Raw genomic sequence first — 19,943 nt, 5'->3', positions numbered from 1 at the left:
TACTATACCAGCTGCATCTAAAGTTAAGAATGCAAACATGAATACATATAGAATTCTTTATTTAATTCTTAAAAAGTTAACCTTATTAGTCTTAGAGAAGATATTCATGACCCTCAAGTTTACTGTAAAGAAGAGGAGAGATTTTTGATGGAGCTGTCCAAAAACATTGCAACCTTAGATTCAATTGATATAAATGCAATACCCAGAATAGCCACAATTTTATGTAACCCTTTGTGTCTCCTTTAGTGAGGACATACAGAAAAGGGGGTTACAGCCCCGAGAAAATTGGCCAAGAACGTAAACGTAGGCAGCAGGACAGAAGGAACGTGTAGCGTTTAAGCCCAGTACCTTGAATTCCGAGGTCCACGTGTTTCTTCCAAGTGCCATCCCTGACTTTGTAGATCTGGTAGAGGTGGTGGGATGCGGTTCTCCTAACGTCTGATGGTCTCCAAGGAGAGACCTTGACGGCACCATTGCATTAATTAATTAATTAATTATTTTATTTAGACGATTAATTTTAATGGGGTGACATTGGTCAACTAGAGTACACAGATTTATTTATTTTTTTTATTTTTTTTTATTTTATTTTATTTTTTCCTGAAGCTGGAAACGGGGAGAGACAGTCAGACAGACTCCCGCATGCGCCCGACCAGGATCCACCCGGCACGCCCACCAGGGGCGACGCTCTGCCCACCAGGGGGCGATGCTCTGCCCCTCCAGGGCATCCTCTGCCGCGACCAGAGCCACTCCAGCGCCAGGGGCAGAGGCCAAGGAGCCATCCCCAGTGCCCGGGCCATCTTTGCTCCACTGGAGCCTCGGCTATGGGAGGGGAAGAGAGAGACAGAGAGAAAGGAGGGGGTGGGGGTGGAGAAGCAAATGGGCGCTTCTCCTATGTGCCGTGGCCGGGAATTGAACCCGGGTCCCCCGCACGCCAGGCCGACGCTCTACCGCTGAGCCAACCGGCCAGGGCAAGTACATAGATTTAGAGAGAACATCTCCAGATCATTTTGACAATCTATGTTGCATACCCATCACCCAAAATCAAATTGTCCTCGGTCACCTTTTATTTGGTTTTCTTTATGCCTCTCGCCTCCCCCACCCCTCCGCCTCCTCCCTCCCCCTCCCCCTGGTAACCACCGCACTCTTGTCCGTGTCCATGAGTCTCAGTTTTGCGGCACCGTCGCATTTGTGATCACCACACCACCTTGAACTCGTGTGTGGCCCCGCTGGTTTGCTCTCTGCTTGGAGCTGTGGAGCAGATTGCTCATGGCTCCAAAGTAGACAATGCACTTCAGCTTCCAGAGACATTTTACAGTCTTTTCTTTTTTTTTTTTTAAAGTAGCAAATGATTAGCAGAATAAGTGTCCCTACCTAACTCTGACAGCAGACATCTGGTTGGTGCCGGGACCCAATAGATGGCGTTGTGGAAACTGAAAGCAAAACTCAATATTGTATTGTTTGTCTGAAAATGGTTTCTGGGTTAGTTTTGTGCTGTCATCCAAAGAACTCATCCAAAGAGCCCTTTCTCGCTTGTCAAGAATAGCTTCTTTCCCCACCAGTGATTTTAATAAGAGTGCAAGAGTCTTCGTCCAGGATGAGGTCCAGATTTAGTGTTCTTGGCACACGGACCTGCTTTCAAGCTGACTAAATTCCTTGTGGATATTGAATATTGAGAATCCAATGGCTTCCGAAAATCCAACATAAATACACTGAACTGTGGTGAAGCTAATATTGTTATAACCCCAGAAGTCTACTTTAGATGGTACATTATTTGATAGACTTGGACAGTTTGATAGGAGCTTAAAATTAAGACATTGGAATCTATTCTGTAAAAAAAAAAAAAAAAAGTACAGCCTGATTAAAAGAGTGTTTTCTGCTTTTTCCCTTTTCCGAAGCTGTGGCCTCTGGTTTTGCTAAAGACTCTGATTGCCCCACAACAATGTCACCTGCACCCTGTCACCCATTCTGTTCAGACTTCCTTCATCCTTTCCTTCATCATCTTTTCATCACGTATTTATTCTGTGTTTACCCTCTTCCACAACTCTGCCAGAACGTAGATAAATGAGCATGAGTAAATTACAGAATAAAATAAAAATCTCGGCATTCAAAGATTTTACAGTCCCACAGAGGTGATAAACACGTCAACAATGAGCATACAGTTTAATGCATACTGTCTGCCTTCCAATTCCCAGCCCTGCAAATAGCGGGTATTAATCACTCGGTCCATGAATAATGGCTCATCCCGTCATCCTAGACACTCTCGCTATTGAAATGTATAAAATGTGTCAGGTGGAAAACAATCACAGGACGTTTTATTAATAAGAAATGGAAGGACCACAGCCTCTTGGTCATGAACAACTCGAGCTAAACATACTGTAAAACTGGTCATGGACTGTCACTGCCCCTGTAAGTTCTATGAAATAGAACCTTTATCTGGCACAGGACGAAACCGTTTCCTCAGAGAGGTATGTTCCAATAAGAGGTAGGGACTTTCTGTTCCCTCGCCAGTGTGTACGGGTATGCTCCTCCGTTGTTGTGTGCCGAGACCACGGGACGTTCTTTGTGTTAATGAACGCCAAGTTGATGACTCTCCTGTTATTTTTGTAACCTAATTAGTCAACACTTAAGATAAACTATTCTTGACTCACATTAATACAGAAAATTTGCAAATTAGCGTCAACTGTGGTTTGCAAATTGAAGTTAATTAGAAAGTCCTAATAGGGCATCATGTAAAAAGGCCACACACTTTGCATAGAAGTAGCCAATTGAAAAGCGACAGATTTCTGAATGTTTTTTTGGCAAACCGTCATTCCTCTGAGCTGTCCCGAGGCGACTGGAGTGAGGAGATCAACACCCACACAGTGAGTGTGGACTGAGAGAGTGACCCGGGGGCACTGGAGTGAAGAGGTCAACACCCACACAGTGAGTGTGGACTGAGAGTGACCCGGGGGAATGGGGTGAAGAGATCAACACCCACACAGTGAGTGTGGACTGAGAGTGACCCGGGGGACTGGGATAAAGAGATCAACACCCACACAGTGAGTGTGGACTGAGAGTGACCCGAGGGACTGGAGTGAAGAGATCAACACCCACACAGTGAGTGTGGACTGAGAGTGACCCGGGGGGACTGGAGTGAAGAGATCAACACCCACACAGTGAGTGTGGACTGAGAGTGACCCGGGGGGACTGGAGTGAAGAGATCAACACCCACACAGTGAGTGTGGACTGAGAGTGACCCGGGGGGACTGGAGTGAAGAGATCAACACCCACACAGTGAGTGTGGACTGAGTGTGACCCGGGGGGACTGGAGTGAAGAGATCAACACCCACACAGTGAGTGTGGACTGAGAGTGACCCGGGGGGACTGGAGTGAAGAGATCAACACCCACACAGTGAGTGTGGACTGAGAGAGTGACCCGGGGGGACTGGAGTGAAGAGATCAGCACCCACACAGTGAGTGTGGACTGAGAGAGTGACCCGGGGGGACTGGAGTGAAGAGATCAACACCCACACAGTGAGTGTGGACTGAGAGAGTGACCCGGGGGGACTGGAGTGAAGAGATCAGCACCCACACAGTGAGTGTGGACTGAGAGTGACCCGGGGGACTGGGATAAAGAGATCAACACCCACACAGTGAGTGTGGACTGAGAGTGACCCGGGGGGACTGGAGTGAAGAGATCAACACCCACACAGTGAGTGTGGACTGAGAGAGTGACCCGGGGGGACTGGAGTGAAGAGATCAGCACCCACACAGTGAGTGTGGACTGAGAGAGTGACCCGGGGGGACTGGAGTGAAGAGATCAACACCCACACAGTGAGTGTGGACTGAGAGAGTGACCCGGGGGGACTGGGGTGAAGAGATCAACACCCACACAGTGAGTGTGGACTGAGAGAGTGACCCGGGGGCACTGGAGTGAAGAGATCAACACCCACACAGTGAGTGTGGACTGAGAGTGACCCAGGGGGACTGGAGTGAAGAGATCAACACCCACACAGTGAGTGTGGACTGAGAGAGTGACCCGGGGGGACTGGAGTGAAGAGATCAACACCCACACAGTGAGTGTGGACTGAGAGTGACCCGAGGGACTGGAGTGAAGAGGTCAACACCCACACAGTGAGTGTGGACTGAGAGTGACCCGGGGGCACTGGAGTGAAGAGGTCAACACCCACACAGTGAGTGTGGACTGAGAGTGACCCGGGGGCACTGGAGTGAAGATATCAACACCCACACAGTGAGTGTGGACTGAGAGTGACCCGGGGGACTGGAGTGAAGAGGTCAACACCCACACAGTGAGTGTGGACTGAGAGTGACCCGGGGGGACTGGAGTGAAGAGATCAACACCCACACAGTGAGTGTGGACTGAGAGTGACCCGGGGGGACTGGAGTGAAGAGTGTGGACTGAGAGTGACCCGGGGGGACTGGAGTGAAGAGATCAACAGCCACACAGTGAGTGTGGACTGAGAGAGTGACCCGGGGGGACTGGAGTGAAGAGATCAACACCCACACAGTGAGTGTGGACTGAGTGTGACCAGGGGGACTGGAGTGAAGAGATCAACACCCACACAGTGAGTGTGGACTGAGAGTGACCCGGGGGGACTGGAGTGAAGAGATCAACACCCACACAGTGAGTGTGGACTGAGAGAGTGACCCGGGGGGACTGGAGTGAAGAGACCAACACCCACACAGTGAGTGTGGACTGAGTGTGACCAGGGGGACTGGAGTGAAGAGATCAACACCCACACAGTGAGTGTGGACTGAGAGTGACCCGGGGGCACTGGAGTGAAGATATCAACACCCACACAGTGAGTGTGGACTGAGAGTGACCCGGGGGGACTGGAGTGAAGATATCAACACCCACACAGTGAGTGTGGACTGAGAGTGACCCGGGGGCACTGGAGTGAAGATATCAACACCCACACAGTGAGTGTGGACTGAGAGTGACCCGGGGGACTGGAGTGAAGAGATCAACACCCACACAGTGAGTGTGGACTGAGAGTGACCCGGGGGGACTGGGGTGAAGATATCAACACCCACACAGTGAGTGTGGACTGAGAGAGTGACCCGGGGGGACTGGAGTGAAGAGTGTGGACTGAGAGAGTGACCCGGGGGGACTGGAGTGAAGAGATCAACACCCACACAGTGAGTGTGGACTGAGAGAGTGACCCGGGGGGACTGGAGTGAAGAGATCAACACCCACACAGTGAGTGTGGACTGAGAGAGTGACCCGGGGGCACTGGAGTGAAGAGATCAACACCCACACAGTGAGTGTGGACTGAGAGTGACCCGGGGGACTGGAGTGAAGAGATCAACACCCACACAGTGAGTGTGGACTGAGAGAGTGACCCGGGGGGACTGGAGTGAAGAGATCAACACCCACACAGTGAGTGTGGACTGAGAGAGTGACCCGGGGGCACTGGAGTGAAGAGATCAACACCCACACAGTGAGTGTGGACTGAGAGAGTGACCCGGGGGGACTGGAGTGAAGAGTGTGGACTGAGAGAGTGACCCGGGGGACTGGAGTGAAGAGATCAACACCCACACAGTGAGTGTGGACTGAGAGTGACCCGGGGGACTGGAGTGAAGAGTGTGGACTGAGAGAGTGACCCGGGGGGACTGGAGTGAAGAGATCAGCACCCACACAGTGAGTGTGGACTGAGAGAGTGACCCGGGGGGACTGGAGTGAAGAGATCAACACCCACACAGTGAGTGTGGACTGAGAGAGTGACCCGGGGGGACTGGAGTGAAGAGATCAACACCCACACAGTGAGTGTGGACTGAGAGAGTGACCCGGGGGGACTGGGGTGAAGAGATCAACACCCACACAGTGAGTGTGGACTGAGAGAGTGACCCGGGGAGACTGGAGTGAAGAGATCAACACCCACACAGTGAGTGTGGACTGAGAGTGACCTGGGGGACTGGGGTGAAGAGATCAACACCCACACAGTGAGTGTGGACTGAGAGTGACCCGGGGGGACTGGGGTGAAGAGATCAACACCCACACAGTGAGTGTGGACTGAGAGAGTGACCCGGGGGACTGGAGTGAAGAGATCAACACCCACACAGTGAGTGTGGACTGAGAGTGACCCGGGGGACTGGAGTGAAGAGATCAACACCCACACAGTGAGTGTGGACTGAGAGAGTGACCCGGGGGACTGGAGTGAAGAGTGTGGACTGAGAGAGTGACCCGGGGGCACTGGAGTGAAGAGATCAACACCCACACAGTGAGTGTGGACTGAGAGTGACCCGGGGGACTGGAGTGAAGAGATCAACACCCACACAGTGAGTGTGGACTGAGAGAGTGACCCGGGGGGACTGGAGTGAAGAGATCAACACCCACACAGTGAGTGTGGACTGAGAGAGTGACCCGGGGGCACTGGAGTGAAGAGGTCAACACCCACACAGTGAGTGTGGACTGAGAGAGTGACCCGGGGGGACTGGAGTGAAGAGATCAGCACCCACACAGTGAGTGTGGACTGAGAGAGTGACCCGGGGGGACTGGAGTGAAGAGTGTGGACTGAGAGAGTGACCCGGGGGGACTGGAGTGAAGAGATCAACACCCACACAGTGAGTGTGGACTGAGAGAGTGACCCGGGGGACTGGAGTGAAGAGATCAACACCCACACAGTGAGTGTGGACTGAGAGTGACCCGGGGGGACTGGAGTGAAGAGGTCAACACCCACACAGTGAGTGTGGACTGAGAGAGTGACCCGGGGGACTGGAGTGAAGAGATCAACACCCACACAGTGAGTGTGGACTGAGAGTGACCTGGGGGACTGGAGTGAAGAGATCAACACCCACACAGTGAGTGTGGACTGAGAGTGACCCGGGGGACTGGAGTGAAGAGATCAACACCCACACAGTGAGTGTGGACTGAGAGAGTGACCCGGGGGGACTGGAGTGAAGAGATCAACACCCACACAGTGAGTGTGGACTGAGAGTGACCCGGGGGACTGGAGTGAAGAGATCAACACCCACACAGTGAGTGTGGACTGAGAGAGTGACCCGGGGGACTGGAGTGAAGAGATCAACACCCACACAGTGAGTGTGGACTGAGAGAGTGACCCGGGGGGACTGGAGTGAAGAGATCAGCACCCACACAGTGAGTGTGGACTGAGAGAGTGACCCGGGGGGACTGGAGTGAAGAGTGTGGACTGAGAGAGTGACCCGGGGGGACTGGAGTGAAGAGATCAACACCCACACAGTGAGTGTGGACTGAGAGAGTGACCCGGGGGACTGGAGTGAAGAGATCAACACCCACACAGTGAGTGTGGACTGAGAGTGACCCGGGGGGACTGGAGTGAAGAGGTCAACACCCACACAGTGAGTGTGGACTGAGAGAGTGACCCGGGGGACTGGAGTGAAGAGATCAACACCCACACAGTGAGTGTGGACTGAGAGTGACCTGGGGGACTGGAGTGAAGAGATCAACACCCACACAGTGAGTGTGGACTGAGAGTGACCCGGGGGACTGGAGTGAAGAGATCAACACCCACACAGTGAGTGTGGACTGAGAGAGTGACCCGGGGGGACTGGAGTGAAGAGATCAACACCCACACAGTGAGTGTGGACTGAGAGTGACCCGGGGGACTGGAGTGAAGAGATCAACACCCACACAGTGAGTGTGGACTGAGAGAGTGACCCGGGGGACTGGAGTGAAGAGATCAACACCCACACAGTGAGTGTGGACTGAGAGAGTGACCCGGGGGGACTGGAGTGAAGAGATCAACACCCACACAGTGAGTGTGGACTGAGAGAGTGACCCGGGGGACTGGAGTGAAGAGTGTGGACTGAGAGAGTGACCCGGGGGCACTGGAGTGAAGAGATCAACACCCACACAGTGAGTGTGGACTGAGAGAGTGACCCGGGGGGACTGGAGTGAAGAGATCAACACCCACACAGTGAGTGTGGACTGAGAGAGTGACCCGGGGGCACTGGAGTGAAGAGATCAACACCCACACAGTGAGTGTGGACTGAGAGTGACCCGGGGGACTGGAGTGAAGAGATCAACACCCACACAGTGAGTGTGGACTGAGAGAGTGACCCGGGGGGACTGGAGTGAAGAGATCAACACCCACACAGTGAGTGTGGACTGAGAGAGTGACCCGGGGGCACTGGAGTGAAGAGATCAACACCCACACAGTGAGTGTGGACTGAGAGAGTGACCCGGGGGGACTGGAGTGAAGAGTGTGGACTGAGAGAGTGACCCGGGGGACTGGAGTGAAGAGATCAACACCCACACAGTGAGTGTGGACTGAGAGTGACCCGGGGGACTGGAGTGAAGAGTGTGGACTGAGAGAGTGACCCGGGGGGACTGGAGTGAAGAGATCAGCACCCACACAGTGAGTGTGGACTGAGAGAGTGACCCGGGGGGACTGGAGTGAAGAGATCAACACCCACACAGTGAGTGTGGACTGAGAGAGTGACCCGGGGGGACTGGAGTGAAGAGATCAACACCCACACAGTGAGTGTGGACTGAGAGAGTGACCCGGGGGGACTGGGGTGAAGAGATCAACACCCACACAGTGAGTGTGGACTGAGAGAGTGACCCGGGGAGACTGGAGTGAAGAGATCAACACCCACACAGTGAGTGTGGACTGAGAGTGACCTGGGGGACTGGGGTGAAGATATCAACACCCACACAGTGAGTGTGGACTGAGAGTGACCCGGGGGGACTGGGGTGAAGAGATCAACACCCACACAGTGAGTGTGGACTGAGAGAGTGACCCGGGGGGACTGGAGTGAAGAGATCAACACCCACACAGTGAGTGTGGACTGAGAGTGACCCGGGGGACTGGAGTGAAGAGATCAACACCCACACAGTGAGTGTGGACTGAGAGAGTGACCCGGGGGACTGGAGTGAAGAGTGTGGACTGAGAGAGTGACCCGGGGGCACTGGAGTGAAGAGATCAACACCCACACAGTGAGTGTGGACTGAGAGTGACCCGGGGGACTGGAGTGAAGAGATCAACACCCACACAGTGAGTGTGGACTGAGAGAGTGACCCGGGGGGACTGGAGTGAAGAGATCAACACCCACACAGTGAGTGTGGACTGAGAGAGTGACCCGGGGGCACTGGAGTGAAGAGGTCAACACCCACACAGTGAGTGTGGACTGAGAGAGTGACCCGGGGGGACTGGAGTGAAGAGATCAGCACCCACACAGTGAGTGTGGACTGAGAGAGTGACCCGGGGGGACTGGAGTGAAGAGTGTGGACTGAGAGAGTGACCCGGGGGGACTGGAGTGAAGAGATCAACACCCACACAGTGAGTGTGGACTGAGAGAGTGACCCGGGGGACTGGAGTGAAGAGATCAACACCCACACAGTGAGTGTGGACTGAGAGTGACCCGGGGGGACTGGAGTGAAGAGGTCAACACCCACACAGTGAGTGTGGACTGAGAGAGTGACCCGGGGGACTGGAGTGAAGAGATCAACACCCACACAGTGAGTGTGGACTGAGAGTGACCCGGGGGGACTGGGGTGAAGGGATCAACACCCACACAGTGAGTGTGGACTGAGAGTGACCCGGGGGACTGGAGTGAAGAGATCAACACCCACACAGTGAGTGTGGACTGAGAGAGTGACCCGGGGGGACTGGAGTGAAGAGATCAACACCCACACAGTGAGTGTGGACTGAGAGTGACCCGGGGGACTGGAGTGAAGAGATCAACACCCACACAGTGAGTGTGGACTGAGAGAGTGACCCGGGGGACTGGAGTGAAGAGATCAACACCCACACAGTGAGTGTGGACTGAGAGAGTGACCCGGGGGGACTGGAGTGAAGAGATCAACACCCACACAGTGAGTGTGGACTGAGAGAGTGACCCGGGGGACTGGAGTGAAGAGTGTGGACTGAGAGAGTGACCCGGGGGCACTGGAGTGAAGAGATCAACACCCACACAGTGAGTGTGGACTGAGAGAGTGACCCGGGGGGACTGGAGTGAAGAGATCAACACCCACACAGTGAGTGTGGACTGAGAGAGTGACCCGGGGGGACTGGAGTGAAGAGATCAACACCCACACAGTGAGTGTGGACTGAGAGTGACCCGGGGGACTGGAGTGAAGAGATCAACACCCACACAGTGAGTGTGGACTGAGAGAGTGACCCGGGGGGACTGGAGTGAAGAGATCAACACCCACACAGTGAGTGTGGACTGAGAGAGTGACCCGGGGGCACTGGAGTGAAGAGGTCAACACCCACACAGTGAGTGTGGACTGAGAGAGTGACCCGGGGGGACTGGAGTGAAGAGTGTGGACTGAGAGAGTGACCCGGGGGACTGGAGTGAAGAGATCAACACCCACACAGTGAGTGTGGACTGAGAGTGACCCGGGGGACTGGAGTGAAGAGTGTGGACTGAGAGAGTGACCCGGGGGGACTGGAGTGAAGAGATCAGCACCCACACAGTGAGTGTGGACTGAGAGAGTGACCCGGGGGGACTGGAGTGAAGAGATCAACACCCACACAGTGAGTGTGGACTGAGAGAGTGACCCGGGGGGACTGGAGTGAAGAGATCAACACCCACACAGTGAGTGTGGACTGAGAGAGTGACCCGGGGGGACTGGGGTGAAGAGATCAACACCCACACAGTGAGTGTGGACTGAGAGAGTGACCCGGGGAGACTGGAGTGAAGAGATCAACACCCACACAGTGAGTGTGGACTGAGAGTGACCTGGGGGACTGGGGTGAAGATATCAACACCCACACAGTGAGTGTGGACTGAGAGTGACCCGGGGGGACTGGGGTGAAGAGATCAACACCCACACAGTGAGTGTGGACTGAGAGAGTGACCCGGGGGGACTGGAGTGAAGAGATCAACACCCACACAGTGAGTGTGGACTGAGAGTGACCCGGGGGACTGGAGTGAAGAGATCAACACCCACACAGTGAGTGTGGACTGAGAGAGTGACCCGGGGGACTGGAGTGAAGAGTGTGGACTGAGAGAGTGACCCGGGGGCACTGGAGTGAAGAGATCAACACCCACACAGTGAGTGTGGACTGAGAGTGACCCGGGGGACTGGAGTGAAGAGATCAACACCCACACAGTGAGTGTGGACTGAGAGAGTGACCCGGGGGGACTGGAGTGAAGAGATCAACACCCACACAGTGAGTGTGGACTGAGAGAGTGACCCGGGGGCACTGGAGTGAAGAGGTCAACACCCACACAGTGAGTGTGGACTGAGAGAGTGACCCGGGGGGACGGGGGTGAAGAGATCAACACCCACACAGTGAGTGTGGACTGAGAGAGTGACCCGGGGGGACTGGAGTGAAGAGTGTGGACTGAGAGAGTGACCCGGGGGGACTGGAGTGAAGAGATCAACACCCACACAGTGAGTGTGGACTGAGAGAGTGACCCGGGGGACTGGAGTGAAGAGATCAACACCCACACAGTGAGTGTGGACTGAGAGTGACCCGGGGGGACTGGAGTGAAGAGGTCAACACCCACACAGTGAGTGTGGACTGAGAGAGTGACCCGGGGGACTGGAGTGAAGAGATCAACACCCACACAGTGAGTGTGGACTGAGAGTGACCCGGGGGACTGGAGTGAAGAGATCAACACCCACACAGTGAGTGTGGACTGAGAGTGACCCGGGGGACTGGAGTGAAGAGATCAACACCCACACAGTGAGTGTGGACTGAGAGAGTGACCCGGGGGGACTGGAGTGAAGAGATCAACACCCACACAGTGAGTGTGGACTGAGAGTGACCCGGGGGACTGGAGTGAAGAGATCAACACCCACACAGTGAGTGTGGACTGAGAGAGTGACCCGGGGGACTGGAGTGAAGAGATCAACACCCACACAGTGAGTGTGGACTGAGAGAGTGACCCGGGGGGACTGGAGTGAAGAGATCAACACCCACACAGTGAGTGTGGACTGAGAGAGTGACCCGGGGGACTGGAGTGAAGAGTGTGGACTGAGAGAGTGACCCGGGGGCACTGGAGTGAAGAGATCAACACCCACACAGTGAGTGTGGACTGAGAGAGTGACCCGGGGGGACTGGAGTGAAGAGATCAACACCCACACAGTGAGTGTGGACTGAGAGAGTGACCCGGGGGCACTGGAGTGAAGAGATCAACACCCACACAGTGAGTGTGGACTGAGAGTGACCCGGGGGACTGGAGTGAAGAGATCAACACCCACACAGTGAGTGTGGACTGAGAGAGTGACCCGGGGGGACTGGAGTGAAGAGATCAACACCCACACAGTGAGTGTGGACTGAGAGAGTGACCCGGGGGCACTGGAGTGAAGAGATCAACACCCACACAGTGAGTGTGGACTGAGAGAGTGACCCGGGGGGACTGGAGTGAAGAGTGTGGACTGAGAGAGTGACCCGGGGGACTGGAGTGAAGAGATCAACACCCACACAGTGAGTGTGGACTGAGAGTGACCCGGGGGACTGGAGTGAAGAGTGTGGACTGAGAGAGTGACCCGGGGGGACTGGAGTGAAGAGATCAGCACCCACACAGTGAGTGTGGACTGAGAGAGTGACCCGGGGGGACTGGAGTGAAGAGATCAACACCCACACAGTGAGTGTGGACTGAGAGAGTGACCCGGGGGGACTGGAGTGAAGAGATCAACACCCACACAGTGAGTGTGGACTGAGAGAGTGACCCGGGGGGACTGGGGTGAAGAGATCAACACCCACACAGTGAGTGTGGACTGAGAGAGTGACCCGGGGAGACTGGAGTGAAGAGATCAACACCCACACAGTGAGTGTGGACTGAGAGTGACCTGGGGGACTGGGGTGAAGATATCAACACCCACACAGTGAGTGTGGACTGAGAGTGACCCGGGGGGACTGGGGTGAAGAGATCAACACCCACACAGTGAGTGTGGACTGAGAGAGTGACCCGGGGGGACTGGAGTGAAGAGATCAACACCCACACAGTGAGTGTGGACTGAGAGTGACCCGGGGGACTGGGGTGAAGAGATCAACACCCACACAGTGAGTGTGGACTGAGAGAGTGACCCGGGGGACTGGAGTGAAGAGTGTGGACTGAGAGAGTGACCCGGGGGCACTGGAGTGAAGAGATCAACACCCACACAGTGAGTGTGGACTGAGAGTGACCCGGGGGACTGGAGTGAAGAGATCAACACCCACACAGTGAGTGTGGACTGAGAGAGTGACCCGGGGGGACTGGAGTGAAGAGATCAACACCCACACAGTGAGTGTGGACTGAGAGAGTGACCCGGGGGCACTGGAGTGAAGAGATCAACACCCACACAGTGAGTGTGGACTGAGAGAGTGACCCGGGGGGACTGGAGTGAAGAGATCAGCACCCACACAGTGAGTGTGGACTGAGAGAGTGACCCGGGGGGACTGGAGTGAAGAGTGTGGACTGAGAGAGTGACCCGGGGGGACTGGAGTGAAGAGATCAACACCCACACAGTGAGTGTGGACTGAGAGAGTGACCCGGGGGACTGGAGTGAAGAGATCAACACCCACACAGTGAGTGTGGACTGAGAGTGACCCGGGGGGGACTGGAGTGAAGAGGTCAACACCCACACAGTGAGTGTGGACTGAGAGAGTGACCCGGGGGACTGGAGTGAAGAGATCAACACCCACACAGTGAGTGTGGACTGAGAGTGACCTGGGGGACTGGAGTGAAGAGATCAACACCCACACAGTGAGTGTGGACTGAGAGTGACCCGGGGGACTGGAGTGAAGAGATCAACACCCACACAGTGAGTGTGGACTGAGAGAGTGACCCGGGGGGACTGGAGTGAAGAGATCAACACCCACACAGTGAGTGTGGACTGAGAGTGACCCGGGGGAATGGGGTGAAGAGATCAACACCCACACAGTGAGTGTGGACTGAGAGAGTGACCCGGGGGACTGGAGTGAAGAGATCAACACCCACACAGTGAGTGTGGACTGAGAGAGTGACCCGGGGGGACTGGAGTGAAGAGATCAACACCCACACAGTGAGTGTGGACTGAGAGAGTGACCCGGGGGACTGGAGTGAAGAGTGTGGACTGAGAGAGTGACCCGGGGGCACTGGAGTGAAGAGATCAACACCCACACAGTGAGTGTGGACTGAGAGAGTGACCCGGGGGGACTGGAGTGAAGAGATCAACACCCACACAGTGAGTGTGGACTGAGAGAGTGACCCGGGGGACTGGAGTGAAGAGTGTGGACTGAGAGAGTGACCCGGGGGGACTGGAGTGAAGAGTGTGGACTGAGAGAGTGACCCGGGGGGACTGGAGTGAAGAGTGTGGACTGAGAGTGACCCGGGGGGACTGGAGTGAAGAGTGTGGACTGAGAGAGTGACCCGGGGGACTGGAGTGAAGAGATCAACACCCACACAGTGAGTATGGACTGAGAGAGTGACCACGAGGTCTTCCTTTCCTAAACTCTTCAGACTGAGCTGCTACGGGGCTCATTTTTGTCCAGTAACAAAATTCAGTCATTTGAAAAGCTACAGTAGTTTATTATTGAAAATAAAGAGGGTGTAAAGGAGAGTTTAGAAACATTAAGTGCTCAATAATCTGTTGAGACTCTCATGTTATTGTTAGTTCTTGTTCTTCCTTCTCGTGGATTTTCCAAGTGCTAAAAAAAGAAAAGGAAAGAAGAATGTTAGCCAAAACAGAGTCAAACTTAAAACTGACAGAATATGTGTTGCTCAGAATAGAAGATATTAAGAGGACAAATAGTTGCCTCAAATAATTATGTGGAATTCGACATCAGAAAAGACCACCACATAATTTAGCATCTGAATGGAATACAGGCCTGGCACAGTCTTCTCAGGGCGTGATATGGCAGTTATTTGATCCAAGTCACTGTCCACACGTGAGAAATAGAGCTTCTCTAATTCTTCAGAGACCCTTACAATACCCTCCAGCAGAGAGCTTGTGAAATAGAGATTACAGACTTTACAAGAAATTTCCAAGAACAAGTCAAGAAGGTTTGTAAGATCAAGGACTAGTCAAGAATGTTCAGTGTGTAACCAAAAGTTTTAGGCAGAGCAATAAGACACAAACATAAATTAATGAGTAGAAAAACTGCAATAAGGAAAATATTTCATGATTTGCAGAAGACATGATTATCTGATTTTGCAATTAAATTTTAAATAGTAAAATACTGAGATAAATTATTTAAAAACTAAATAAAGTTAGCTAAAATTTCTGGAGATATAATTCATTTGCAGAAGGGAGTATATATAGCACTAGCTTCAGAAAATACAGTTGAAAAAAGAAAATCTGAACAAAAGGCACCAAAAAAAAAAAAAAAAAAAGGAAATTAACATCATAAAGTAGGTACTAAACATTTATGGCAAATTTGTTAAATTCCGTTAAAAGATATCAGAAGTGATCTAAATAAATGAGAGCAATTATATTTATATTCAATTCTAAATTCAAGGCAATTTCAATAAGTAATATTTTCTATAATAGGTTTAGTAGGATAGTTGAAAACCTGATCTTAATATCTATATAACGTTAAAACTCATAGTTTCCTCCGGTCTGTATCCTAATACATAAATATCTAGGGCAATCAGAAAAACAGTTTCAAAGGAAGTAAGATAGCTCCACTAAATAATGTATAAAATGTTGTAGTGAAAACACTGCATGTAGAAATTACAGAAACAGACAAATAAGTTAATAAAATGGAATGAAATTTAGGGAGCATGCATGAATAGTTGAGAACTTGGTATGTGTCTCAAGTGACAGCCCAAATTGTTGAGAAAAAGCTGACTGACTTGGGAGATTTTATTGGGCGAACTAGCTCACTAAGGTGAATTTTAAGATATAACCCCTACATCACACATATTCAGAATAAATCCCAATGAATTCATGACCGAATTACGATATACAGTATATCAATCTCTTAAACTAACAGAAGAAATGTAGAGAAATGTCTTTATAGCCCTTCAGTAAAGATGAATGTCTTAGTTTTAAAACACCTATACTCATAGAAGAACACCCCCTCTGAATCTGAATACATGGAAAATAATGATTTCTGTTCAACGGTTGGCCAAAGAAGTCAAAATAGGGGTAATAAACTGGTAGAAGGTCTATTCAGTATCTGATGCCAACTGACAAGCCTAATATCTAGACCAGGCAAGAGACATCTGTAAAGTGAAACTCAATAGAAAGAAGCAGTGATGTTTAGGATATCACTGGAGTGACAACCAGCCTCAGAAGTGATCAGAGAACTGGAGCAAAAAGCACCATTGAGACATAAGTCACACTCACAAGATGGACGAAGGAAGTCAGATCATGACAAGGGTTGGTGTGGGTGTTTGCGGAGAGAGAGTGCCTGCTTTGCTAATTGCTGTCAAGTTAAACAGATCATTCCAGCGAGCCCCAGTTCAAAATGACTCGTGTCTTTAGACAAAAGGAAATTTAGACTCAGGGACATGCAGAGGGAAAGACATCGTGAGACAAAGAGGGAAAAGGCGGCCGTGTGCCCGGAGCGGTGTGCCTAGAACACCGAGGAACCCCGAGAATGGTTGGGAGGAGACCGGGAAGGGTTCTGTCCCCCCCCCTTCCTGCGCAGCCCTGCCTGCACCTTGATTTGAAAAGATTCCAGAACAAGAAGTCTCCGTTGTTTCAGCCCCCGAGTTTTTGGTGCTTTGATACAAATACACTAATTTTACACACTAATACAATACACCCGTTTTATTTAAGTTGTTGTAACTATGTTGGAGAGTCATCCGGTAGTCCTCCATTGTGTGTGTACCATAGCGATGTAGGAAGATTCCACTCCTGTGGGAACACACAGCGGAAAATCCCTCCCGTGGGGTCAGCGGCACGGCTACTGCCCACTGGACCGAGCACGTGGACAGTAACAGCGGGAGGCTGTGGTCTTCCACTGTGGAGGTGGATGGGCTGAGGACTGGATGCTCTGATGGGGTATTCATGCCAGCTTCTCATATGGGAATAAAGATAGTTCTGTTTCTTGTTAACATGGCTTTCTGCACATGAAATCCGTGTTCTGCAAACTTTTTACCTATCAAATACAGTGTTTCCTTAAGTGACTGTTTCATGGCTTTAATCAAATATATATATATAGGCCCTGGCAGGTTGGCTCAGTGGTAGAGCATCGGCCTGGCGTGTGGGGGACCCAGGTTCGATTCCCGGCCAGGGCACACAGGAGAAGCGCCCATCTGCTTCTCCACCCCTCCCCCTCTCCTTCCTCTCTGTCTCTCTCTTCCCCTCCCGCAGCCAAGGCTCCATTGGAGCAAAGATGGCCCGGGCGCTGGGGATGGCTCTTTGGCCTCTGCCCCAGGCGCTAGAGTGGCTCTGGTCGCGGCAGAGCAACGCCCTGGAGGGGCAAAGCATCGCCCCCTGGTGGGCAGAGCGTCGCCCCTGGTGGGCGGTTGGGCGCATGCGGGAGTCTGTCTGACTGTCTCTCCCCGTTTCCAGCTTCAGAAAAATACAAAAAATATATATATATTTTTATATATATAATATATATATTTATATAATTATAATATATATATTTATAGATATATAATTTAAGAAGTACTGTATCAGCCATTAGAAATTTTAGTAGGTCTTTAATGACTTTTCAAGTGTAACATAATTTTATTTATTTTAATTTCAAGTGTAACAAAATTAAAAATATACCTGTATATACATATTTCTGAGCCTCCGATATTATCATTCCAGAGACCTACCACCCCTTCGGACAGGGGAGTTGTGGCTCATTCAGTCTTAATTGTCTACGTCACACCTGTGTGGAGTTTGAGCTTTGTAGACGATACATTTAAGAGGTTGACGGTTGGTTAGCTTGAAATCTCGAAAGCTGGAAGAAAAATATGCCAATGAAAGAAGATTTTGTGAAGTTTAAAATTTTGTCGAAGTGTTTTTGAGAACGTCTCACCGAATTAGAAATTTGAGATGCAGAAAGACGCCGTCGGAGGCTGCTTCCCGCCCTTGCTTGGGGTGGGGCTCGTCTCCTGCAGTCTGCGGGAAGCCGGGGGCTATTCAACCTCCTCCTCACACAGGAGGGACCCCTTTGTCTGGAGCCATCTTGGAAGGGGGTAAAATGCAATTAGTAACATTTCTGGAATGCTCCCAAAAGTTTGTTCAAGAAGGAAAACATGCTCCATCTAGTCATTTGGTCCCCGATGGGCCCCAGGTTCCTTTTATCTCCGAGGGAACCCCAGAATCATAGTCAACACTCAGGCTTTTTGTTTGTTTTGTTTTAGCTCAACCTGTTCGTCTGCTAGGTCAGCAAACCGGGGAGCAGAGAAGTCACTTCGCACTGTGAACCAGCTTATCTCAGAAGAAGTAAAACTCTGTCCAGTCCGGCCAGTGAAGCCCAGGATTCTGCTGTTACACTATTTGCCCCGAAACCGGAAAGATCTGTAATCCTGGGGGTGTCGTCTGTAAGTCTTGGTGCACTTGACCGTTTGTATTTCAAGTTTCGTCTAAGTTGATCTAGGAGCCAGACCTTATGTAGGAAATGACCCCATAATTTGTGACTCAAACCAGGGGAATTTGGGAGGGAAAGAGGGTGTGAGGCCAATCCCACACTGAATCCGGGAGAAAGCGGAGACTGTCTCTGACCAACCGGGACACGCACTCACCCTCCGTTTATGGGCCTCACATTTGCTGCAGAGACAGACTCATAAATCCACGATGTCCAAGGCCACGGCCAAGGGCAAAAAGTACAGTGTTAAGTCTCACCAAGTCATACCATCCTTTATTTTTATTGTAAGTCATTAAATAAATACTTTCTTCGGCTCATGATAGAAATTAGACATGAAGAAGGAGGAAGAGAGGCTGAAACGAAGCGTTTCCTATCCACGTCGGGGAGAGCTGTCGGCGTCACGGAGGTGGGATGTTGATGACAGAATACACAGTGCAGTGACGCGGGAGGGGGCTGGCGGCCAGGTCTGTGTCACAGAGCGGGCGTGTTGATGACAGAATACACAGTGCAGTGACGCGGGAGGGAGCTGGTGGCCAGGTCGGCGTCACGGAGCGGGCGTGTTGATGACAGAATACACAGTGCAGTGACGCGGGAGGGAGCTGGTGGCCAGGTCGGCGTCACGGAGCGGGCGTGTTGATGACAGAATACACAGTGCAGTGACGTGGAGGAGGCTGGTGGCCAGGTCGGCGTCACGGAGCGGGCGTGTTGATGACAGAATACACAGTGCAGTGACGCGGGAGGGAGCTGGTGGCCAGGTCTGTGTCACGGAGCGGGCGTGTTGATGACAGAATACACAGTGCAGTGACGTGGAGGGGGCTGGTGGCCAGGTCAGCGTCACGGAGCGGGTGTGTTGATGACAGAATACACAGTGCAGTGACGTGGGAGGGGGCTGGTGGCCAGGTCGGTGTCACGGAGCGGGCGTGTTGATGACAGAATACACAGTGCAGTGACGTGGAGGGGGCTGGTGGCCAGGTCAGCGTCACGGAGCGGGCGTGTTGATGACAGAATACACAGTGCAGTGACGTGGGAGGGGGCTGGTGGCCAGGTCGGTGTCACGGAGCGGGCGTGTTGATGACAGAATACACAGTGCAGTGACGTGGAGGGGGCTGGTGGCCAGGTCAGCGTCACGGAGCGGGTGTGTTGATGACAGAATACACAGTGCAGTGACGTGGGAGGGGGCTGGTGGCCAGGTCGGCGTCACGGAGCGGGGGTGTTGATGACAGAATACACAGTGCAGTGACGCGGGAGGGGGCTGGTGGCCAGGTCGGTGTCACGGAGCGGGGGTGTTGATGACAGAATACACAGTGCAGTGACGCGGGAGGGGGCTGGTGGCCAGGTCTGTGTCACAGAGCGGGGGTGTTGATGACAGAATACACAGTGTGTTGATGACAGAATACACAGTGTGTTGATGACAGAATACACAGTGCAGTGATGTGGAGGGAGCTGGTGGCCAGGTCGGCGTCACGGAGCGGGTGTGTTGATGACAGAATACACAGTGCAGTGATGTGGAGGGAGTTGGTGGCCAGGTCTGTGTCACAGAGCGGGCGTGTTGATAACAGAATACAC

Source organism: Saccopteryx leptura, chromosome 4 (genome assembly GCF_036850995.1).
Source record: "Saccopteryx leptura isolate mSacLep1 chromosome 4, mSacLep1_pri_phased_curated, whole genome shotgun sequence".
NCBI classification, from domain to species: Eukaryota; Metazoa; Chordata; class Mammalia; order Chiroptera; family Emballonuridae; genus Saccopteryx; species Saccopteryx leptura.
This window is presented reverse-complemented; position numbering follows the sequence as displayed.